The 25,706-nt window shown below is 41.3% G+C and overlaps 1 non-coding gene across 1 annotated transcript; it reads right to left on the bottom strand.

Annotated features, from left to right (window-relative positions):
* Window positions 1–21,505: 21,505 nt before the first annotated feature.
* On the bottom strand, window positions 21,506–21,578 carry TRNAG-CCC. The gene has a single exon. It is a non-coding gene; the product is annotated as a tRNA-Gly (tRNA).
* Window positions 21,579–25,706: the final 4,128 nt, after the last annotated feature.

Raw genomic sequence — 25,706 nt, 5'->3', positions numbered from 1 at the left:
ACTGCCTAATACCATGTCTTTTGTAGCTTTCAGCCCACCTTTCAGGAAAATTTCAAAGCTTATTAAAAATCCCAATTATCTTTTTCTTTGAAACTGTTGCTTAGCATGGTAACCTGGCCAAATTCCAGGTTGAGAGATTATTTTCTTGGGTTTAACATAAAAATTCAATCTCTAATCAAGTTTTGCTAAAGCCAAAAGATAAGCAGCAATAATCAGAAAATAATTATTAATGTCACTAATTATAATACTTTCATTTGGCCTCGAAACATTCTAGTACTCAAGTCATTTGTCATTGCTACCAACTTATGGTAAAATAGAATGGTGACACGGTATTTTGTGTATGAAGAAGTTGAGTGCTTTGACCAAAGTAGCCAGTGGCTAACTATTCTAAGTTTATTGTTTAGTCACGCAGTTATGCCCGACTCTTTGTGACCCCATGGTCTGTAAGTCACCAGGCTCCTCTGTCTATGAGATTTCCCGGGCAAGAATATTACAGTGGGTTGCCATTTCCTTCTCCATGGGATCTTCCGACCCAGGGATCAAGCCTACATCTTCGCATTGACAATCAGATTCTTTACTGCTGAGCCACTGAGGAAGCCCATTCTAGTGGCAAATGAATTGAATTGCAAATCAAAAATTAAGGCAATTAAGGGCCAAATTTACTTTGATTCCCCTCTCCTCTCTGTACTAATTTGCTGGCTTTAGATGGAAGCCAGCAAAGATTGGCTTTACATTTGAGGGAAGAAGTGTCCTTTGAGTCACAGGAATGTAAGAAGTGAATGTAAGTGATTGGCTAGCCAATAATGGTGTGTGCTAATCTACTAGGCACTCACATACACTCATTCAGTCCATCCTTACAATATTCCTTGAACCTGCACACCATTACTGTCATCCTTGCCATACTTGTAGTTCATAAAGGTCAGGTACAGAAAGGTGTAGAGATTAACCCAAAGCCACCCAGCTAGGAAAGAAAAAGTCAGAAAGGCCGTTTCCACGAGCCCACACTCCAGCTCTGCATTAGGTGGCTTCTATTTCACTTCACTTCTCTGATTAAAGAAAAGGAACAAAAGACTCAAGTTCCATTTAGGAAACGGAATGAACATAGTTAAAAACAAAGCAAACAAAACACAAGTCACTTTAAGTCCCAATTGTGCTACAGAGATAGCCCATCTTGTAAATCGTGACATGGACTACCCAAACTATGAATAAACCCCTCCCTTAGCCAGAGATCTGTATATCAAGGGCCTATGCTTATACCCTGTATCATGCAGGGACTCAGTATATGAGTTAACTTCATCTCCAAATTAGGGAACTTCAATTAATTTTTTTTTCAGCATAATAATGCTACTGAGAAGGGACCAGTGATCATTCATTCATTCACTCTCCTTCCCTTAGATATCCCAGCCATACAACTAGCAGAGGTTAACTGAGCTTATAGAGGTTCAGTTCAGTTCAGTCGCTCAGTCGTGTCCGACTCTTTGAGACCCCATGAACTGCAGCACACCAGGCCTCCCCATCCATCACCAACTCCCGGAGTTCACTCAAACTCATGCCCATCGAGTCAGTGATGCCATCCAGCCATTTCATCCTCTGTCATCCCCTTTTCCTCCTGCCCCCAATCCCTCCCAGCATCAGAGTCTTTTCCAATGAGTCAACTCTTCGCATGAGGTGGCCAAAGGACTGGAGTTTCAGCTTTAGCATCATTCCTTCCAAAGAAATCCCAGGGCTGATCTCTTTCAGAATGGACTGGTTGGATCTCCTTGCAGTCCAAGGGACTCTCAAGAGTCTTCTCCAACACCACAGTTCAAAAGCATCAATTCTTCGGCACTCAGCTTTCTTCACAGTCCAACTCTCACATCCATTGGAAAAACCATAGCCTTGACTAGATGGACCTTTGTTGGCAAAGTAATGTCTCTGCTTTTCAATATGCTATCTAGATTGGTCATAACTTTCCTTCCAAGGAGTAAGCGTCTTTTAATTTCATGGCTGCAGTCACCATCTGCAGTCATTTTGGAGCCCAAAAAAATAAAGTCAGCCACTGTTTCCACTGTTTCCCCATCTATTTCCCATGAAGTGATGGGACCGGATGCCATGATCTTCGTTTCTGAATGTTGAGCTTTAGTTTCCTTAAATCAATTTAGCGAAGCAAAAACTCATATAGGAATCCTCGGAGTATACTGGCTAACATTTTTGGTTGAAAACAGGGCAATAAATGAAATGAAGCCAAGCCCAAGTGTGTTTTCAAAGGTGTCGAGAGAAGTGTCTATATACTCTTCATTAACATTCTAACTAGTACCAGAGAGACTAGATAGGAAATACCATACCCCTTTGGTGACCAGTGCTATCTTTAGCTATGGTTGTTTGCAAAGCAATTGACCATAAACGTCTTAGTCTAGATGAGACTTAACAAAAATCTTTGAAAAGGAATCATGTATTTTTTCATTTTCCTTCTTGTGAAACTTTTTTTAGGACTTAAGTACTCACTGCAAATTTATCACCAATATGTATGGTTACAATATTTTAGGGAAAGGCCTTGAATAGAACTCTGCCATCTGAGCTTCCTGTTCAGGCTTTCTTGTCTAACTCAGGTGGCGTTTTATATCGTCAAGCATCTGATAAATAATTTTTCTTTAAATAGCTCCTGTTTTATGTGTTTTTTGTAATGTTGCCTTCATTAAGCATCTCATTGTACTTGATTTTATTCAATGTCTCTCACTTGCAAATATTTCCCTTCAAAAGTTCACAGTCTGGTCTTTTCCTACTTATTTTTCATTTTATTTTCTCTCCTGTTACTAATGAGATGGTGATCTTGATTTGCTTTATTTGAGTTATTTATATCTTCAGACCTCTGTTTAATATTAAGTCGGGTTAGGCATGCCTTTCCTACTGAATGATGCCCAAATTAAGTTAAGAAACAATTCCTAAGAAAGCTGGTCTGTGATTCTTCATGTTCTTCTGGTATCCTAAACACTGGACAGTCTGTTTAATTTTGAAAGTTGATGTAACGAGCTAAGTTCATAGTTTATGTCAGGTTTGACTCAATGAATGCTTTCCAGAATAACTCTGTTCTAAAACTGGTTGGGATGAGACAAGTAGGGAAGGAAGAATTAAAGCAGTCTAAGTGATGAGCAAAAGTGCATAAAAGTTATTGACATGCAGCAATTTGATATCTTAGTTAACTCCTACTCATGTGACATCAATTCATAAACTATACGGCATATAACCCTCTCCTAATGATGGGGTTTCTAGTGAGAAGACACTCAGTGGAATATAGTAACAAGGGGCCCTGATGCTACATCTACCATAGGGAATTATGTCCACTGTTACGATCAACGTATCAAAGAACTATACTTAAAAGATAGATGACCAACAAGGACCTACTGTATAACACATGGAACTCTCCTCAGTACTCTGTAATAACCTAAATGGGAGAAGAATTTGGAAAAGAATAAGTACATGTATATGTAAAACTGAATCACTTTGCTGTATACCTAAAACTAATATAACATTGTTAAATTACTATAAAATGTTAAATAATATAAAATAAAAATTTTTATAAAAATCTGTCAAAGGAAAGGAGCTTTTCTCCTTTGACCTTCTATTTGAGGTCAATAGAAGGTCAAACCTATATTTTTGTTAGGTTTCTGGGGGCAGCTGATAGAAATCCAATTCAAAGTAGCTACCAGACCAAAATAAGTAGCCAGTCAACCCACAAAATCATGAAAAAATAATGGTTATTGTTTCAAGGTGGCTAATGTTAAGAGATCGGAGAAGGCAATGGCACCCCACTCCAGTACTTTTGCCTGGAAAATCCCATGGATGGAGGAGCCTGGTAGGCTGCAGTCCATGGGGTCACACAGAGTCGGACACGACTGAGCGACTTCACTTTCACTTTTCACTTTCCTGCACTGGAGAAGGAAATGGCAACCCACTCCAGTGTTCTTGCCTGGAGAATCCCAGGGACGGGGGAGCCTGGTGGGCTGCCGTCTATGGGGTCAAATGGAGTCGGACACGACTGAAGTGACTTAGCAGCAGCAGCAACGTTAAGTGACAGTTTGTTACACAACAAAGTTAGCTGACACACCAATTTTCTTCTTCATGAAGTTCCCACATTCTTTGAGGAGAGTGGCGGCTGCTGCACGGTGAGGGAAATGGTTGCTCTAGTTGAAGGATGTTCATTTTTGCCCAGGTTGTCTTGTCAAGAGATGCTCTGAAGATGTCTCAGAGTCTATGCACCTTTAAGCATCAAAAGTCCTCACTAGTTGTTTGATTATTATATTGATACTTGGAAGTTCTTCCTCCAAAATAAGACAGAACCTGCGAAATGGGAAAGAATGCACAGGATAATAAAAAGGCAGGATACAAAATTATAAGCAGATAAGACAGGAGCACTTGAGGTCATGAGCAAGAACCATAACTTACAAACCAGGTAATCTAGATTCTTGTTTCCCTCTGCTTGTTTTTCTTTTGTTATCCACAGATCTTTAGCAAAATCTTATTTGAATGCTCCAAATTGCTTTCAGTGGGTCCACAAGGTCTTAAAAGAAAAGTATCTGTCCATGTTCAAGTTCAAGTTTCTATGGGGGAAAGCACCCCTCTCAGGCCATCAAGTTGGTGGCAAAGCTAAGTATGAGGAAGAAGCTCCACCCGTCATCCACCAAACTCTTAGGAATCAGCTTCTGCTCAGTTACCCTTGGCAGAGTTCTCAGTGAGGGACCATTGTCGGTATATCATGACTAAGGAGCCAGGCAGAAGTTGGGATGAAACCCGTGTTTCTCTCCAACTTAAAAAAGACACTGAAGTCATTCTTCAGAAGAGTTTAAGAAGTCCATTTCTCTCCAAAGAGGAAAGAAGGAATGAAGCAGAGATTCCTGGAGGTCTCATAGCAATATTTTGGATCTTGGCCTCCAGACTTACTAGGCAGCAGTCCAGTTAAATGACTTTAGTGAAGCTAGAGTACGTAAGAGATCTGAGAAGGCTCTAAGAAGGGAACTTAGAGCTCAAGATGCTTAGGTCTGATTAGAAGTGTTAATCTGGGTCAGGAAGGGAGTCAGAGAGAGGGGAGGCCCTTTAGAAATATCTGGAGTGCAGAGTTCTGGAAGCAGTCCTGAATATATCAATACACACATGCCCTTGTTGGAGGACCCCTGAATATTTCTTTCATTAGAGCCCCCAGCCGCTCTCTGCTGCCCTAGAAAGACTGATTGCATTGTAGTCCAAGTCGGAGGACAAGAGTTCCTACTTTCCTACGTTAATCACTCCTTTTAAAAGATTATAATAGACAAAAACCAAATTGAACTGAGGGAATTATTTCTCATGTCATAAAATCTCAGGAAAGGCAGGGATGACCAACGTGCCAAACAGTCAAGACTCTTTCTCTGCCTTGTGTCTAATTCTGAGTGATGGCTTCTTCCTCTCAGACTGGCTTCTTCACAAAGCTGTAATACAGCTGCCAGAGCTTTTGGCTAACCTCTTACTTGGCTATCAAGGAGGGACATGTTCTACCTCAACAAATTGTACGTGGGAGGAACAGAGATAAGCTCTGATTGACTTGCTTGGGTTATGTGTGCATACCTGACCGAAACACTGGCCAGAGATGAAGGACTTTGATTGGTCCAGCTTGGGTCCATGCCTCCCTCGCTTGAGAACCCTCGTAGAATCACACCTCTGGAGGGAGGAAAAGAGAGATTCCTGAAAAGAAGGGAGGGAATTTCCCCTGAAGATAGAGATAAAGCAGGTCTTAATCCTTCTGGCTTCCTTTCCAAGTTCTTCTCCTTCCCAGGCAATCATTCCTTTAAGGAGTAACATGGAAAAGAATAGAGAAAAGTCTGAATGATGGCAGAGTTGTTATGGAACAAGTTCTGTGCAATGTCTCTCTCCTTTACTTTATCTTCCTTCATATTTTACTTTTCCACAATTTCTTTTCCCCTGGATGTATAATAAAAATTGTGAAAATAAGAATAAAAATGAAAATACAAAGGAATAAAGAAATGTCTAGGATCAGCACTATTAAAGATAGCTCAACTATTTTATGGAGTTTAAGTGCATACAGAAGAGATACATTCAAAATATAGAAAAACATAAAAATGACTTTTCAAATGGGTGAAAGGTGATTCATGAATCCATAAAATAAATTATTTCCAATCTAGTGGAGTTTACTAATACCACATTAACATCTACTTAAGTTGCTTTTTGCTAATACATGGAACTGGGACTCTGTATTGGCTGCTGAATTTTACTATATAACTCTCTCCTTCTGATTGATGGAATGAAATGGAATGGGAGATCCTTTTTGTATTTGTTTCTGTCTGCGTCTTTTTTATTATTTTAATACATCAATTTATAATTAAATAGAACCAATGGAAAAACCTAGGTGGTGCTGGTGGTAAAGAATCCACCTGCCAATTCAGGAAACACAAGAGACACAGGTTCAACCCCTGGATCAGGAAGATCCCCTGGAGTAGAAAATGGCAACCCACTCCAGTATTCTTGCCTGGAAAATTCTATGGACAGAGTAGCCTGGCGGTCTATAGTCCATGGGGTTGCAAGGAGTAGGACATGACTGACCACATGCATATACACAATGGAAAAATTTGTAAAATCAGATCAACTGCCATGTTTTTAGTTAATTTTATTCACCAAGTTCAATTTACTATTTTTAAATGAAATTTATTGTAACATAATTTATATATAATAAAATGCATCCACATTTACTTGAGTTTTGTCAAATTTATATACCCTATGACCACCATCACAATTAAAGTATAGGACAACTCCATCACTCCAAAAATATTCCCCTGTGACTCTTTCTAGTCAATCCTTCCCTCTGCCCCAGGCAACCATTGGTCTGCTTTGTATTAATGTAGATTAGATTTGTCTCTTCTAGAGTCTTTCATAAATGTAATTATGCAGTATGTATTCTTGTGTTGACTTCTTTTACCTAATGTAATGCATTCGTGATTCCTTCATGCTGTTACAGGTATTAATAGATCATTACTTTTTATTTCTCAGTATTCATTTTATGCTGTTTATTCACTGATACACATTAGGGTTTCCAGTGTTTAGGTTATTGTGCTGATATACATTTACAGCTGATGTGATCATTCATCTACAAGTCTGTGGACTCTGTGGATTTTGAATACTGAAATGAATATGTTTTTATTTTTCTTTGGTAAAGAATTAGATTTGGAAGGGCTAGATCATGTAATTAGTGTATATTTAACCTTATAGAAATCTGCCAAGTTGTTTTCCAAAATTGTGCCATTTTACATTCCTACCAGCAGTATATGAGAATTCCATATACTGAGAATTCCATATATGAGAATCCTCGCCAACACTTAGTACGGTCTGCCTTTTTAAGTTAAACTATTCTAGTATATGTAGTGTTATCTCATTGTGGTTCTAACTCCTATTTCCCTAATGACTAGTGAGTTGAGTATCTTTTTATTTGCTTACTGGATATTCATATATCTTCTTTGTTCCACCACTGCCACTCTTCCACATTTAGGCTCTCATCATCTCCTGTCTAGAATATAAATTTCTAACTCATCCCCAGTGCAAACCAAGTTCTGATCATATCCCAATCCTACTTATAAGCCTTTCACGAACCCATATTTTCTTGGAATAAAATTCACACTCAGCAGGACATTCAGAGTTTTTACCAATTTAACCACATGAGATTCTTTAAGATCAATTTTCTGCCATTTTTCCCCCTGCCTTTTCTCCCCACACCCTTGCACCTTAGGCTGATGGCCATTCCCTAGTCCTGCCACAGATGCTCATGAATTTGAGGCTTTGCTCATGTTATATATTCTGCCTGGGTTGCCTTTTGCTCTTCTCTACATGAACACAAGAAATCTTCATTCCTTAAGGCCCAGTTCAAAAGTCTCCTCTTCTGGGAAATCTTCCTGACTGTCTCAGGTAGAATTAACCTTTATCTTTGTGCTTTGGTAGCACTTAGCCCATGCTGCCAACAAGGTCTTGAGCACAGTCCACTGTAGTGATTAATTGTGGGGTTGCCTGCCTCTTCTTGCTGGAGTTTAGATCCTTAAAAACAGTTGGTATCTTATTACACTCTTTTTGCATTCGGAGGGCCTCACATTGACTCCTGCCTGCTAACCGTGGTTGCTTGAATATGTGGATGAAGGACTGGGTGAATAAATGAAAAAAAAAAAAATCTGCCTTTAGGCAAGTTGTTTATCTTCCTTGTTTCTTTCTCTTTAAATTGAGAAAGAATAATATCTTTCCAGTTTTAATGTTTTTAAAATTCTATATTTATTATTTGAAATCCAACAAAACATTGTATTTCAACATATTTCAAACTGCATGATGGATGAAGTGGTGCTAATTACAGAACAGTGGATTATCATTGACTTTGATGCTTGAGGAGCAGAATTTATTCACTATAAAGTGATAGGAGGAAAACAGTGAGATTCTTCACAATTAACTTTGCTAGCAGATGAGATGGAGAAGGAAGTGGCAACCCATTCCAGTACTCTTGCCTGGAAAATCCCAGGAACAGAGGAGCTTGGTAGGTTGCCATCCTGGGGGTCGCACAGAGTCAGACACGACTGAAGCGACTTAGCAGCAGCAGATGTGATCATGAAAAATTGCACCATTTTAGTCTAAATCTACAATGCAGCAGCAACAGTACATTCTCACATTTGCTCATAAATGTGTGCCTTTATTTTTCTGTTCCAAAGAATAGCAAGGAGAGATAAGAAAGCTTTCCTCAGCGATCAATGCAAAGAAATAGAGGAAAACAATAGAATGGGAAAGACTAGAGATCTCTTCAAGAAAATTAGAGATACCAATGGAAAATTTCATGCAAAGATGGGCTCGATAAAGGACAGAACTGGTAAGGACCTAACAGAAGCAAAAGATATTAAGAGGTGGCAAGAATACACAGAAGAACTGTACAAAAAAGAACTTCATGACCCAGATAATCACGATGGTGTTATCGTGACGGTGACAATCACCTAGAGCCAGACATCCTGGAATACGAAGTCAAGTGGGCCTTAAAGCATCACTACAAACAAACTAGTGGAGGTGATGGAATTCCAGTTGAGCTATTTCAAATCCTAAAAAATAATGCTGTGAAAGTGCTGCACTCAATATGTCAGCAAATTTGGAAAACTCAGCAGTGGCCACAGGACTGGAAAAGGTCAGTTTTCATTTCAATCCCAAAGAAAGACAATGCCAAAGAATGCTCAAACTACCTCACAATTGCATTCATCTCACACGCTAGTAAAGTAATGCTCAAAATTCTCCAAGCCAGGCTTCAGCAATACGTGAACCGTGAGCTTCCAGATGTTCAAGCTGGTTTTAGAAAAGGCAGAGGAACCAGAGATCAAATTGCCAACATCCTCTGGATCATGGAAAAAGGACGAGAGTTCCAGAAAAACATCGATTTCTGCTTTTTTGACTATGCCAAAGCCTTTGACTGTGTGGATCACAATAAACTGTGGAAAATTCTGAAAGAGGTGGGAATACCAGATCACCTGACCTGCCTCTTGAGAAACCTGTATGCAGGTCAGGAAGCAACAGTTAGAACTGGACATAGAACAACAGACTGGTTCCAAATAGGAAAAGGAGTATGTCAAGGCTGTATATTGTCACCCTGCTTATTTAACGTATATGCAGAAACGCTGGGCTGGAAGAAGCACAAGCTGGAATCCAGATACCCAGGAGAAATATCAATAACCTAAGATATGCAGATGATACCACCCTTATGGCAGAAAGTGAAGACCTAAAAAGCCTCTTGATGAAAGTGAAAAAGGAGAGTGAAAAAGTTGGCTTAACGCTCAACATTCAGAAAACGAAGATCATGGCATCTGGTCCCATCACTTCATGGGAAATAGATGGGGAAACAGTGGAAACAGTATCTGACTTTATTTTTGGGGCTCAAAAATCACTGCAGATGGTGATTGCAGCCATGAAATTAAAAGATGCTTACTCCTTGGAAGAAAAGTTATGACCAACCTAGACATCATATTAAAAAGCAGAGACATTATTTTGTCAACAAAGGTCCATCCAGTCAAGGCTATGGTTTTTCCAGTAGTCAGGTATGGATGTGAGAGTTGGACTATAAAGAAAGCTGAGTGCTGAAGAATTGATGCTTTTGAACTGTGGTGTTGGAGAGGACTCTTGAGAGTCTCTTGGACTTCAAGGAGATCCACCAGTCCATCATAAAGGAGATCAGTCCTGGGTGTTCACTGAAAGGACTGATGTTGAAGCTGAAACTCCCAGTACTTTGGCCACCTGATTTGAGGGGCTGACTTATTTGAAAAGACCCTGATGCTGGGAAAGATTGAAGGCAGGAGGAGAAGGGGACAACAGAGGATGAGATGGTTGGATGGCATCACCAACTCAATGGACATGAGTTTGGGTAGACTCAAGCAGTTGGTAATGGACAGGGAGGCCTGGCATGCTGCAGTTCATGGGGTCGCAAAGAGTTGGACACAACTGAGCGACTGAACTGAACTGAACTGATGTTTCTGTATGCTGTATTTTTTTCTTTCTTTACAGCTCAAGGGACAGAATAGAAAAAGGAATGATAATACTTAGGAAAATATAGTCTACTATTTAGCTCTATAATCACAATTAAAGCAATCTAGTAATTATTACTTAAATTATAACTTATAGATTGATAATATTTTTTAAAAGTTGTTTACTGAAGTGTTTCAAGTTAAAAATACATGATGAAGAATTTTTTTCCATATGGGAATATGACAATTACTGTTTTAAATGATACAAATTATCATTGTTTGACCTATAAATCTAGACATTTCTCTTCCACATGATTATCCTGGAAAAAGTTAGAAATTTAAGCAGTCTGATAGCTTCTTAACTTTTTCCCAGTATTACAGCATTTGTTAGCTGGCAGCAGCCAGAGCCAAATCTACAATTTGGATTTCGAATTTAGTAAGTGGTAAATCACTTGTAGGACCCAAAATACACAAAGCTACAGCAACGACAATATCCTTCCCAAGCATTTCAGGAGGGTCACAAGCACACTGCAACACCTATTAATTGCTCTCGAACCCCGGAGGTCTGACAACACCAAAGCATCATTAGAATTATTGTTAACTGTCAATTAACTCTGAAGGAGAAGCTGCTCGTGAAATTACACAGTGATCTTCAGGACGCCTTCATATTTTTTAGGAATCTTTGAGTGCCACACTGAATTGGCCCATTCTGCAAGTCTCTTTCCCATATGTAACAGATCAATATTCTTACTATTTGAAAAAAAATACCAGACCAGAAATACCTCTCTGGGTGTCTATCTTTCACCATCTATAAAATGGGAGTAACAGTCTTAGGAAAGAGTCTACCCAGTGGGGCTCCTGTAAAAACAGGTTTGATTATTTTTTTTAAAACCCTAAAGTACACCTGAGAAAGTCCAGAACATGAATACTTCCCCAAAAGATAATAAGAGGTGATTATTTTTCAAGGATTCTTACTGTACAGCTATTAAAAAGCATGTATCTGAAGCTGATTTAAAAATATGATGATATGGAAAAATGCTACAGACTACCAAACTGCAAGAATAGAATAAGGCCAGTTTAAAAGAATAAGAGTGGATAAGCTACAAATCCACGAGCATGTATGGGAGGATTAGAGAATAATCAACAGTCTAAGGTGCAAGTATATGAGTGTTTTGGGGGCCAGGGCAGGAAAGATAGTGAAGAAAAATGACAGGGAATATATATAAAATATTTATATATACAAAATACATATACATAATGTATACATATAGACACACACACATATATGTGTAGAGGGCAAGTGTATAGAGAAGGGAATATGAACACAAATATTAACAGAAGTCATCTCTACACAGTGGCATTATTTTCTTTTATTCCCTTTTCTATAATTTCTAAATTTTCTACAATGAATATAATTTTATAATAAAAAGTTATTTTGTAAAAAAATCTTTTAAAATAATTGATTGTAAGATTTTTTTAAATAGCTAGCTCCTCTAAACTACATTTAAAGTATGATTTTTATGATCACAACTGCTGTGAGACATACCTACCTAACTTGTTATTGTTTCACACGGTAGACACCCCACTGATCCAGAGGTCTTGAAAGCTGGTAGTTTTTCACTACATAAGAACAACTAAGAACCAGTAAGTAAGCAAAAAAAGGAATTTGACAGAAGATAACAAGTGTTGGCAAGGATGTGGAGAAGTTGGAACTTTTGTGCACTGTTGGTGAGAATATAAAGTGGTGCAGCTATTATGGAAAACAGTATGGCAGTTCCTCCAAAAATTAAGAATAGAATTCCTACATGATCCAGCAATTCCACTTCTGGGAATATACCCCAAAGAACTGAAAGCAAGAAGTCAAAGAGATATTTGTACACTCATGCTCATAGCAACACATTATTCACAATAGCCAAAATGAGGAAGCAATCCAAGTACCTATCAACAGATGAGTGGATGAACAAAATATAGTACACATACACGGCTGCTGCTGCTAAGTCGCTTCAGTCGTGTCCAACTCTGTGCGACCCCATAGATGGCAGCCCACCAGGCTCCCCCGTCCCTGGGATTCTCCAGGCAAGAACACTGGAGTGGGTTACCATTTCCTTCTCCAATGCAGGAAAGTGAAAAGTGAAAGTGAAGTCGCTCAGTCGTGTCCGACCCTCGGCGACTCCATGGACTGCAGCCTACCAGGCTCTTCCGCCCATGGGATTTTCCACGCAAGAGTACTGGAGTGGGGTGCCATTACCTTCTCCATCACATACACAGTGGAACATTATTCAGCCTTAAAAAGGAAGGGAATTCTGACTCGTGCTTCATTGTACACAAACCTTGAGGATTTTATGGTAGGTAAAATAAGCCAGTCACAAAAAACCACACACTCTATGATTCCACTTACATGAAGTATTGAGAGCAGTCAAATTCATAGAGACAGAAAATAGAATAGTGGTTTCCAGGGCCTGGGGAGGAGAGGGAATAGGGTAGTTATTCTTTAATGGGTGCAGAGTCTCAGTTTTGCAAGATGAAAGAGCTCTGGAGACGGATAGTGGTGATGGCTGCACAACAATGTGAATGTACTTAATGCCACTAAATGAGTAAGATACTAAATTTCATGTTATGTGCATTTTACTACAACTGAAAAGAATAGCTATGAGCCACTTCCCTGGTGGTCCAGTGGTTAAGAATCCACCTTGCAATGCAAGGGACTCCAATTGATTCCTGGTTGGAGAACTAAGATCCCGCATGCCTTGGGGGCAACTAAGCCTGCCAAAACTAGAATCCATGCCATGCACTGAAGATGCCCAGTGTCACAACTAAGACCCCACACAGCCAAATAAATAAATAAATATTCAAAGCTAAATTTTAAAAAAGAATAACTTAAAAAAACACTTATGTTGATTTAAAAATCAATGTACCAAAGCTCAGACAAGTACTTAATTTGTAGGGTTCAGGCTACCATCGAAACTGTTTTCAGCCTTATTTATTAACGTGTTCTGAGAAGTTCCGGCTTCTGGCTCCCTGGCCCTATACAAATTAAAGAAAAGGGCCTCAAGAGGCAGCTGCGGGTGTGGCAGCATGGCAAGCCAGCACCTGTATGGGGTGGGGGACAAGTGCTTGTGGGGACAGAAGAGGAGCCCCACGGACCTTAGAGGTCCTAAACGTGGAACATTAAGGGAGTCTCACGAATGAAGACCCAGAGCTATATCCCGGTACATTAAAGGGAATACATCTAAAAAGTTTCAAAAACAACACCAAATGTTTTCAGATTTGCAGTTGGGGTTCTTAAAGGAATAAGTTCCGGTTACCTGGAAAATTCACCATTCTGGCCTCCCCTGCGCTAGACAAAGAGGTGTTACGTGTTCATTTGTTTGCCATCGTGATTCAAACGATTCACCCCACACCCAGGCCAGCCTCACGATCGCCTCGGTTACAGTCTCTGGAGCAAAGCTTCATTCATTACGGCTCGCTCTCGGGGCTTCCTCTCCGAGCACGTGCCTCTGCACTCGGATCTCGAACTGTTGCACTCAGACTCCGCCAGCGGCAGCCAGCCCTCTCAGGGGACCGAAAGGTGCGGAGAGAGCCAAACTGAATGGGGCTTCTCTCCAGCATCGCGGGTCAGGCAGGCATGTTCACGGATCTGTTGAGACCACGGACTGCACGCGCTACTATCACTTAGTCCTTTCAGTGAAAGGGAATCCTGCCCTTTCTGCTTTCTCTCCATTTAGGCCAAGGATCATTAACCGTGTTTAGTGTAGTGTAGTATTTATTAGTCACTCAGTCGTGTCCGACTCTTTGTGACCCCATGGACTGTAGCCCACCAGGCTCCTCTGTCCGGGGAATTTTCCAGGCAAGAATATTGGAGTGGGTTGCCATTCCCGTCTGCAGGGGATCTTCCCAACCCAGGAATCAAACCGAGGTCTCCCGCATTGCAGGCAGATTCTTTACCATCTGAGCTACAGGGAAGCCATGTTTAGTACATAGTATTTTAAATACTGTCCAAAGATAACTTTTGGCTGGTCCACAGCAATTGGTCAATAGAGACAGAGAGCTAGAACCCCATTTAAGGTTGGGTGACTTTGTGAGAGAAATCAGTTTTGAAATATTGGAGAAATTACCAGGTTTTACCTCTCAAAATGTAAGTAGTACAGTTTCATGGGGCTGGGGGGTGGGGGTTGGGGTGGGGGGGGTGGGGGGGTGGTGAAGGAATGAGGGAGGGAGAAGGTCCAGGTTTGGCTCAGTAAGACTTGTAAAGATTTAGAAAGTTCTGACCAATCTGATGGGCAGTTTCTGGATTCCTCAGGTCACCCTGTGGACAGCACCCTCTGGGGGAGCTTCTGGACTCCTCACCTGCTTCAGTCAGAGCAGATTTGCCTTCATTAGTTTTAAATTCTGAGTACACTTTTCTTTAGAAATCCATAAACAAAAATAAAAATGTGCTTCTGCTTCTAAAATAGAGTTGAAGATTGAGGACTCTTCAATTGAGAACACTTCAGTCACTCAGTTGTATCTGACTCTTTGCGACCCCATGGACTGCAGCACGCCAGGCTTCCCTGTCCGTCACCAACTCCCAGAGCTTGCTCAGACTTATGTCCACTGAGTTGGTGATGCCATCCAACCATCTCATCCTCTGTCGTCTCCTCCTCCTTCTGCCTTCAATCTTTCCCAGCATCAGGGTCTTTTCCAATGAATCAGTTCTTTGCATCAGGTGGTCAAAGTATTGCAGCTTCAGCTTCAGCATCAGTCCTTTCAATGAATATTCAGGACTGATTTCCTTTGGGATTGACTGGTTTGATCTCCTTGCAGTCCAAGGGACTCTCAAGAGTCTTCTCCAACACCACAGTTCAAAAGCATCAATTCTTCAGTGCTCAGCTTTCTTTATGGTCCATCTGTCACATCCATATTGTGACTACTGGAAAAACCATATCAAATGAGATCACTGGGATCAAATCCTACACTCATGAGTCCCTGGACAAGTCACCTACTAGAATCCTAGTTTCTTAGAAGGAGAAATTGTGATAAGGTTATTTCTCTCACATGAGATAACTTGTTAGTAGCAAAGCCAGAACTGGCATGCTGTAAGTTATTAAAATTTTATCCAGTCCACAGTGCCACTCAGTCTACCTCTATCTCATTTCCAGAGATTAAACACCTCTAACTTAAAGAAACAACTTAAAGTTTAAATTCAGGGCACCTGGTTTCCAATTCCAATGCTGCTACTTCTTAGTTATGTCACGTAGCTTTTCTGAAACTTCGTTTATTCACATGTACAATTGTTAATATGTACCTTAGCCTCTCTTCAGCTTTAGTATGAAAAACCAAATGATGACTCAGTTTTTGTGTTTAAATTTTTAAATATTAATGTTGAATGTGTCGAAGTACTGAAATTATCAATATTTCTACTTAGTCTTACAGCCTAATTTGCCCCAGACCGGATACTCCCTTTTATTATTAATTCAGGAAGAACTTGTCATGTGATCCAACTTAAAACTCGGGTTATTTTTTCTTTAACTTTAAACTTTTTATTTTGTATTGTGGTATAACAATGTTGTGATAGTTTCAGGTGAACAGTGAAGGGACTCAGCCAGACATACATACATGTATCCGTTCTCCCCCCAACACCCCCTCCCATCCAGGCTGGCACATAACAATGAGCAGAGTTCCATGTGCTATAAAGTAGGTCTTTGTTGGTTATCCATTTTGAATATAGCAGTGTGTACATGACCTTTCCAAACTTCCTAACTATCCCTCCCCCCTCCCCCCTGGGCAACCATAAGTTTGTAAAACCCGGGTTCAAAACAGTGCTGTTTGGAGTTAGTAGGGAATGTGGAGCTCCCTTTTCCTGTGAGGTGGTGCTAGCAGTAAAGAATCCGCCTGCCAATGCAGGGGAGAAGGCAATGGCAACCCCCTCCAATACTCTTGGCTGGAGAATCCCATGGATGGGGGAGCCTGGTGGGCTGCAGTCTATGGGGTCGCACAGAGTAGGATATGACTGATGCAACTTAGCAGCAGCAGCAGCAGCCAATGCAGGAGACGTAGGTTGGATCCCTGGGTCAGGAAGATCCCCTGAAGTAGGAAATGGCATACCACTCCAATATTCTTGCCTGGAAAATTCCATGGACAGAGTAGCCTGGCAGGCTACAGTCCATGGGGTTGCAAAGAGTTCAACATAACTGAGCGCATGAGAGCACACACGAAGACTTCCTAACTGCTCATCTGATCAAAAATGATCTTCCTGGCTTGCTTAGTTCTGGTAAGGGTCTTCCTGTTAGGCCTTAGTGAGTGTTGATTTAGAAATGTTAGTGTCATTCTAGAATCACCTACCTGATTACACCAGAGGCTGTACCTGACCAGGGGTTCTAAATACAGGGGTCAAAGGGCACCTGAAACCAAGAAGACCCACTGCTGGTAGAGCTTTTCTGGCAGATGATGCTGCTGGCTTCCTGGCCTCTGGGGAAGCCACCTGGCCCTCTGCCTCCCTCTGCACAGGCCCTTGGCTGCCCACTCTGCGTCATCTTTCCCCTCACCTGCCTCACCTCCAATCTGTTATTCCATGTTCAGTTCTAACTGCATATAGGTTTCTCAGGAGGCAGGTAAGCCCATAACCTGCCCCCTCTCCAACTGTGTCTGACTTTCTCCAGTGCTCCAAAGATGGGAGTTGTCAGAAAATGACAAGATATGAAAAATAACAACTCAGGTGGAAGCAATCCAAGTGTCTATTGACAGATAGATGGATAATCAAAATACAGCATCTAGATGCAGTGAAATATTATTCAGCCTTTAAAAGGAAGGGAATTCTAACACATGCATATATATTCGGACACATATAACATGAGTGAAACTGGAAAGCATTGTGCCAAGTAAAATAAGCTAATCGCAGAAGGACAAATATTGTACGATTCCACTTATAAGAGGTATCTAGAATAGTCAAATTCACAGGCATAGAAAGTAGAGTAGAGATTATTGGACCTAGAGGAAGGAGGGAATGAGGGGTTATTGTTAATGCGTAGGGAATTTCAATTTTGCAAGATAAAAAAGTTCAGTAGATGGCTGGGGGTGATAGTTGTACAACAATGTGATTGAATGCATTATTTAATGCCACTGAACTATCACTTAAAATGGTTTCGATGGTAAATTTTATGTATATTTTACCACAAACCAACCAACCAACCAACATCTCTCTTTAGAAAGTTTAGGAAACCCTAGTGACTTTTTTTTTTTTTTTTTTTTTTTTTTCGCAAAAGACCTAACTCACACAAACAGTTCAGATTTCCTGAGTGTTAGAAATCAAAGACTGCTTATTACTTCTCAAGCGTATCCTGTTTTGTTCCATTCATTATAGGACTGGCTTAGCCAGTAAATTATATCTTTATTTCTCACTCACAAATCAACAGAAATTCTAAGCGGATAAGTAGAATTTGGGCATCTAGTGAAAGTATAATTGTCTTATAACTTAACTCTATAAAATACTCTTTGCAATTCAGGAAATTGCTAGTTGCTTTTCCTACGCCCTGTAAAACGTCTAAGTTTTCAAAAATCTCAGATATCTTTGAACCTTTTAAAAATAAGATAGCTATTGTGCTTTACTACATGCCTGTCTCCAAACTGATTTGTCTTAATAGCAAATAACATGATGGAACCCCAAATTCAGTTATTTGAAACATCTATATACATTGGGCTGCATAACAAGAAGTGCAGATAAATACTTGGTTTAATTATAACATTTGGTCCAACACCCCTAACCTTGTTTGAAGGAAAGATCGCTTTATTCAGGGGAATGACTTATTTAACAATGAACCATTCATTCCCCTGTGATTGCACCAGAAGAGAATTACTAGTTCTTCCAAGTAGCTTTTGAAAGCAAGAAATTAGCCTTTTGGGGGTGAGGAAGGCTGGGAACAGGCAGGAGGTAGGAAAATGGATCTAGAGTAATTCAACCTGGGCCACCCAGGACCAGGAAGCCAGTTCCAAATTGTGGCTCAGCAATAAAGAATCCGCATGGTAATGCAGGAGATGAGGGTTTGATCCCTGGGTTGGGAAGATCCCCTGGAGAAGGAAATGGCAACCCACTCCAGTATTCTTTTTTTTTTTTCACTCCAGTATTCTTGCCTGGAGAATCCCATGGACAGAGGAGCCTGGTGGTCTACAGTCCACAGGGTCACAAAAGAGTCGGACACCTCTTAGCGACCAAACAACAACAGCAACAACAACAATCTGAGTTCTAAACTGCTGGCTCTATGCCTATTTTGAATGCAAAGAAATTTCTAGCACCCTGAAAGCAGCTGATGCTGATAGAGACTTCATCTGATCATCTCAGCAGAAGCAGCAAAAGCTAGTGGGCCAAGTGACCATCTGCCCTCTATTTGAGACCATGGTGGAAATAGGTATGGAGGTGGTGGAAGGAGAGTATCTAATCACCTCTTCAGAAGACAATTTTTCCTCTGGAATTGTCTCCACTGCCTTGTTCCTGTGGGTTGAATTCTCCTTAAAATTAGGCAATTCTGTGCAGGGGGACTTAGAGCAATGAGAAATCCGTAATATTACACAGATTAACCAAAATGAAAATTAGCAATGAGTTTTAGGGTAGGAAGAAATTCGTTTTTGGATGACAGTGAAGGACAGTGCTGGCAGAGAGCCAGTTTGAATGAGGAACTGACTTTGGGAGAAAGAACACAGATGGAGAAGAGCAGCATGAGCCTGCCCGAAAGAGAGGTAATGAGAGGACACCAGCCACGAAGTCCAGCACTTGACTCACATTTTATGCTTGAGAACTGAGACCATCTCTCCCCATTCCCATCCAGTCTGGACACAAGAACCAAAACCACCTACCCGTCTGCCTTAGTATGACTTTGTTATTCAATTGTGTTTATCATAATTGAATAATTTACTATTTACATAATTTACTATTCCAGGAGACACTTTCACAGGCAAATAGCCTTATTGTTCAATAGAGGAACTTCCAGCTCTTTCAGTAGAAAGCATCAACTGTTCACGCTCAAAGACTCTTTGACATCCAGTGTCAAAATCCTTGCCTTGCTGTGTCCATTATTATATGCCAGTCTTTGCTAATTATCCTCAAGCCTCTATACTGAAAGACTGGTCTTAGACCAAATTTCAAGTTCTCAATAAATTTCAACCTTGCCTTTTCCCCTCTAATCCCTACTGAAACTCTGTGCAGTGGTGTCCTCACTTTCAACAGTGAGTGATCAGCTCAACTTGGTCTTATCAACAGGTTGGGCTGGAAACTATGCAAACTGGAATCTTAATTCCAAGTTTCCTGATATCACACGTTGACTATAAACCCTCAGTGGTTTAGTCATTCGGTCATGTCCCACTTGTGACCTCGTGGGCTACAGCCCACCAGGTTCATCTTCCACGGGATTTCTCAGCAAGAATACTGGAGTAGGTTGCCATTTCCTCCTCTAGGGGATCTTCCCAACCCATGGATCGAAACTGGGTCTCCTGCATTGCAGGCAGTCTCTTTACCAACTGAGCCACCAAAGAAGTGTAAACCTAGAATCATAATTATAATATTAAGTATTTAAATAGGATATAAAGCATTTGCCTAAATCTTAACGACCTAACGTGTATTCGTTTGCTAGGACTACTGTAAAAGTACCGCTACTTGGTGGTTTAGAATGACAGAAATCATTGTCGTTCTGGAGACTTGAAATCCAAAAATCAAGATGTCAGCAGGGTTGAGTCCTTTTGAGGTCTGTAACGGGGGATCCATTCCATGACTCTTGCTTAGCTTCTGGTGGTTTTCTGGAATTTTTAGTATTTCTGTATCACTCTGATTCATGCCTTCATGTTCACATGGTATTCTGCCTGTGTACATGCCTGTGTCCAAAATTTCCCTTTATAAAAGGAAACTTTATATTGAACAAAGGTCCTACCAATTCCTGTATGACTTTGTCTTAACAAATTATGTCTACAGTGACTGTTGCCAAATAAGGTCACATTTGTGAGGCAGTAGGGCTTAGCACATACATTCTGAGGGGAAACAATTCAACCTATAGCACAAAGATATGAAAATTTGTTCCACCTTTGCAAGCCCAACAGTTCATAATTGATGCTTTTGTTCCAGCAGTCCTTGGGACTAAGAATGGTTTTTAAGACTGTAAAATTTGCCGTTGTATAGAGACACTTAATGGGCTTTCTAGGTGGCACTAGTGGTAAAGAACCCACCTGCCAAAGCAGGAGATGCAAGAGGCATAGGTTCAGTCCCTGGGTCAGGAAGATCCCCTGGAGGAGGAAATGGCAACCCACGCCAGTATTCTTGCCTGGAGAATCCAATGGACGGAGGAGCCTGGGGGGCTACTGTCCACTGGGTTGCAGAGAGTTGGCCACAACTGAGTACGCACACAGAGACACTTAATACCTTAGGGCAGATACATTTCCTGGGCTGCTATGTGGCTAATTTTACTTTATTCTCAGTAAGTAATCATGAGTACTTCATGAATTATTGAGTCAAATGAGTGTGGAGAAGCCATTGTTTGTATTCAGTTTAAAGGATGCATCCATTTCAATTGCATTTTGAGAGTGAGGGCAGCTAATGAATTGTGTCCACTGAAGAGCCTGGTCCAGATGGCACAGGCTGTCCCCTGGTAAAAAGGGGTTTGTGCAAAAATACAGTTTGAAGAAAATAATTTGTTTTAGTCAAGAAAATCAAGGAACGTGGCCTGGTACTAACTTGGGTGAATTTATTCTGGAAACCTTTTCTGCTATAACATTCAAAGGCTGATCCCAGGAATAAACATTCTGCTCCTCTACGGGGGACTCATTTAGCAACTGTGAAAATTATACCACAACTCGCACACACGTGGGCATACACACATACATGAAACAATTTATGAAACAAAACTTCTTACTACAATGTCCTCTAAGTTTTTCTACTCAATTGTATTCTTTAAAAAATATTTATTTATTTGGCTGTGCTGGGTCTTAGCTGCTGTTTTCGGGATCTTTGATTTTTGTTGCAGCATGTGAACTCCTAGTTAGTTGCAGCATATGGGATCTAGTTCCCTGACCAGGGGTCGAACCCAGGTCCCCTGCATTGGGAGTGCAGAGTCTTAGCCACTGGACCACCAGGGAAGTCGCTGTATTCTATTTTGTTTATTAAAAATGTCAGTTGTATGCCACTAAAATAGGTTCACGACCCAGGAAACGTGCAACTTTGGAAAAAACCTGATCTAGAATACATACTCAGGAGTGAAACTACTAAGTCCTAGTTATATGAATGTTTAACTTTACAAGGAAATGCCAAATGATTTTCCAAAGTGATTATAGCAGTTTACACTCCCACTAGGAATGTGAAAGAATTCCCGTAGCCTTACCTCTTCTCTCCCATGCTGGGTGTTGTTACAATTCTTCATTCTTGCTAATCTGGTGTGTATAAAAAGGTATCTCAGTGTGGTCTGCACTTGCAATTCCCTGAGGAATAATTAGCTTAGACTCCTTGTTGATTACATTTTCACAGTCTCAGTGAACTGCCTGTTCATGTCTTTTGCCCATGTTTCCGTTGGGTTTTTTACAAGGCGCTTATTGAACAATTTGCAACACACTCTATGATGTTTTGTTCATTTCATGCAGGACTTAAATGGGAAGATTATTTCTTTAAGAATGGATTGAGATTCAAGAAACTTTGTCTGGTATGAAGGAGGTGTAAGAAGAAAACTGGTACCTTATTTTTGGTTTACTACTGAGACCTCCTGTTTACCCTTGTCAGGAGTAAACTTGCATCAGGAATGCTCTGCTCTCTTAGCTAGGTTCAGGACCTCTTCCCTGCTTTGTTCAATGTGTAATAGCCTTGCAGACGTTCGGGATGCGGGTGTGGTTCCTCACTGACACTACTGGAGGAATGCCAGTCCATCTCCCCCTTCCCTGCTGTGTTTCTCTTCTACCCCAACTGGATGGCTTGCATTTCTGCTGATCTGGCATTGGGATCCGGGGCTCCTGCACATTCTGGAAGCTTCTTTTGAGGTCATCCATAAATGTAGTCCTGGTGGCTCAGATGGTAAAGAATCTGCTGGCAATGCAGGAGACCCAGGGTTCGTTCCCTGGGTTGGGAAGATCCCCTGGAGAAGGAAATGGCAACCCTCTCCAGTATTGCCGGAGAATTCCATGGACAGAGGAGCCTGGTGGGCTACAGTCCATGGGGTCACAAAGAGTCAGACATGCCTGAGCAACTAACACTTTTACACTTTGATAATATAATCCTGAGTTGAAATTCTGGATCTTCTCTTTCACACATCCCTCTCTTCCTTGATATTAATCACAAGAGGTAAGAGAATCGCTGGCCACTGGGTACTGGTAATTATGATGTTCTGACCAGGGAGCTCATGTCCTTTGCCTGAATCTGCTCCTGCCTCCCAGTCAGGGTGGACCTTGTCCTGTGAGGGTTTTTGTAGCAGTGTAGTCCGTGAAGCCACTTCATCTAGCAGGTGAAATTTCCCCACAGTAACCAGGCTATAGTTGGGGTTTGCGTCGTTGACTAAATCAATCATGAATATAGCCACCTGAATATTATAAAAATTTTAAAATGCACAACACTGTGTAATAATAAATGAAATGAGTCATTTTGTCACAGAATAGGGTTTATGGAATGACCTTACTTAGGGAATGAGTGAAGTTCAGATTTCTCACTTTTAGGATCTGGAGCATGACTTCATTGTTACAAGTTTCAGAGTGGTCTTGGTTTGGCTTTGATGACATTATCCTTGATAGTAGCTTTGACCTACTTCTCACAGATCGGGGATCCTCAGATTAGGTTTCTTGGAGCCTCACTGTTCTGGCGGAAAACCTTCAAGTGGACATCAAACACCGTGGGTGTCGGCCTCTAATGTGCGAAGACAGCCAGAGCAGGTGGCCAGAATTCTGGGCCCTCTCCTCTGTTTCAGCCGGAGCAGTCTTTTTGTTTTCTTATTTATAATTAGAATCCCATATAAGAATGCATTTATAAATGCAACTTCTTTTCTAGAAGTTTGGAAACCACTGCAGCAATTAATGTTGAAGCAAAGCTTAAATAGTGGTTTGTAGCCAAAGAGGAAGAGCAGGCTAGTATTTGCTGATGGTGTCTTTTCCTTTAAATGGACACACAGTTCCTAAGGATAACATCTTTTTTTCTTTTCCTTTCCCATGACATTTCTGATGGCTGGTCAAGCATCGGTAACTACCCCTCTCACTGGCTAGTGTGGTCTTCTGGTTCCTTATTGCATCAGACTGACCTTGCCTTCCCAAATCTATGCTTCTCTTCTCCTCTGGTAATGGAATTTCAATCCACACACCCCCACCCAGCCAAGGGTTTCATTTCCCAGCTCCCCATGGTGCAATATGGCTCCATGGCCGTGCTCTCACAGTGGACTGTGAGCACCAGTGATGTGTGTAATTCCCCCATCACTTGTTTAAAAGGAAACTGCTTATCCAGGAGTTTTCTTTCACTCTTCCCCTCTCCCACCAGCTGAGCACAAATGTGATGGTAACCCTGAATCCCACGTGCAGACAAGGACAACTCTGGGGGAAGATAGAGCAGCAGATAGAAAGGACCCAGGACCTAGGCCTGGGTGAAGCTCAGTGTCCCAACAGGTGGGACAGCTTGCCCCCAGACTGTGATAAGGGTCTGTAGTTAACTGCTGTGTAAGTGGTCTGCAACCTTATTCTGTAATAGAGTCTCCAAATCTAAGAGCTTCGGAGTTGAGAGAAGAGTAAGAATCATTGAAACCAGTTCTAGGATTTGCATCCCTTCAGAGAGAAGTTACTTTTGGATTTCTGAGGTCCTGAGATCACAGGGAGTTGGGGTGTGGGATGGGAACACGTTTTACATAGAGACTAAGAAGGCAGACTGCCTCAGAGAGAGCACCCCTCCCCTCCAGGATTTGCAGCCGACAGCTCTGGGTGTTGGAAGGACAGAGGGAGGGCTTGGCTTGCTGGAAGCAACCATCTTAGGTCCTCACACAAGTCTTAGCTCTGTCTTGACTCTTTTGGGGGTCCCTACTTTGGGGACCCCATCTTTTTCTTTCGCTGCACCTTGCAGCATGCAGGATCTTAGTTCCTCAACCAGAGATAGAACTCATGCCCCTGGCAGTGGAAGCGCTGAGTCCTAAACACTGGACTGCCAGAGAATTCCCTGGAGACCCCATTCTAATTCAACTTCCGTGGCTTATAGAGAAGAAAACTGAGCTCAAGTGTCTTCTTCGAGGTCACACAGTGATTTAGTGGCGAAGCCGGGACTAGAATCCAGATATCCCTAAAGTATAAGACTGTCCATGCACTATGACAAAATGTTTGACCACATTTTGCAATAGAAATGAAGAGTTATGTCTCTTGATCTTGGCTTCTTGTCTGTTCTTGTGCTGCTGATCAGATATTCCTGCTTTCCTTCTCACGTCTCTTAGCTCGAGCCCTGTCCTTATCTGACAGTCCACCTTCTCCATCCTTCTGCATCTCTATGATTTCCCTCTCTTTACTGAGCACACTCAGCTTTCTGTCCGATCCTACTCTTTGGCCTCTTTTCTCTTTTTGCTCCATTTCAGCAGAGCATAGAAACAGAGACCAGGCAGGAACCCTTTGGACAACAGCCCGTAAAACATCAAGACAAACAGGACAGATTGCTTGGAAGTACAATCTTGTGATATTCAGGGATTAAATGAGTGACAAGCTAAAGGCTCCATATCTGAAAAAGACCACCACCTCCACCGTAGGCACCTAGAGCCAGGGTCTCAAAATGAATGACTCCAGGAAAGGGACCAAGTCTCCTAAGAAGTCACATCCTCCACTCTTCATCCATCTTTCCTGTCAACACCTTTCTGATTGAAAAGAAATGGGAAAACTGCACTTGAGTTTCACACTGATACTTTTTAAGATCCAGCAGAAATTCCACATCCTTTCGTTGCCTCCTAGATTTCAGTCTCTTCTCTCTTTTTCCTCCTCGTTTTTATATCAGGTCATTTAACAGGCAAGGGTCAGAACTAAAAATAAATCCCCATTTTCCAGAGCTACCTACGATGTCATTTACTGTATTCCTAGGTCTCTGGAGTCGACACCGCTGACACATGGGCATGTAGATACACATTTGCAAAATGAAACCTCAGCTCACAAGCAGTTTCTGGAAGCTTGTGGGATTGCTTTGGGCTGAGGACTGGACTTTTCCAGGGGTTGTTCATCCACATTGCTCCTGTGTTCCCTATCACCTTTCATCCAGGGATCTTATGGGGGTTTCTAGCC

Source organism: Bubalus bubalis, chromosome 5, assembly GCF_019923935.1.
Source record: "Bubalus bubalis isolate 160015118507 breed Murrah chromosome 5, NDDB_SH_1, whole genome shotgun sequence".
NCBI lineage: Eukaryota > Metazoa > Chordata > Mammalia > Artiodactyla > Bovidae > Bubalus > Bubalus bubalis.
Note: the sequence above shows the minus strand (reverse complement) of the source record. Positions and strands in the feature narration are given on the sequence as shown.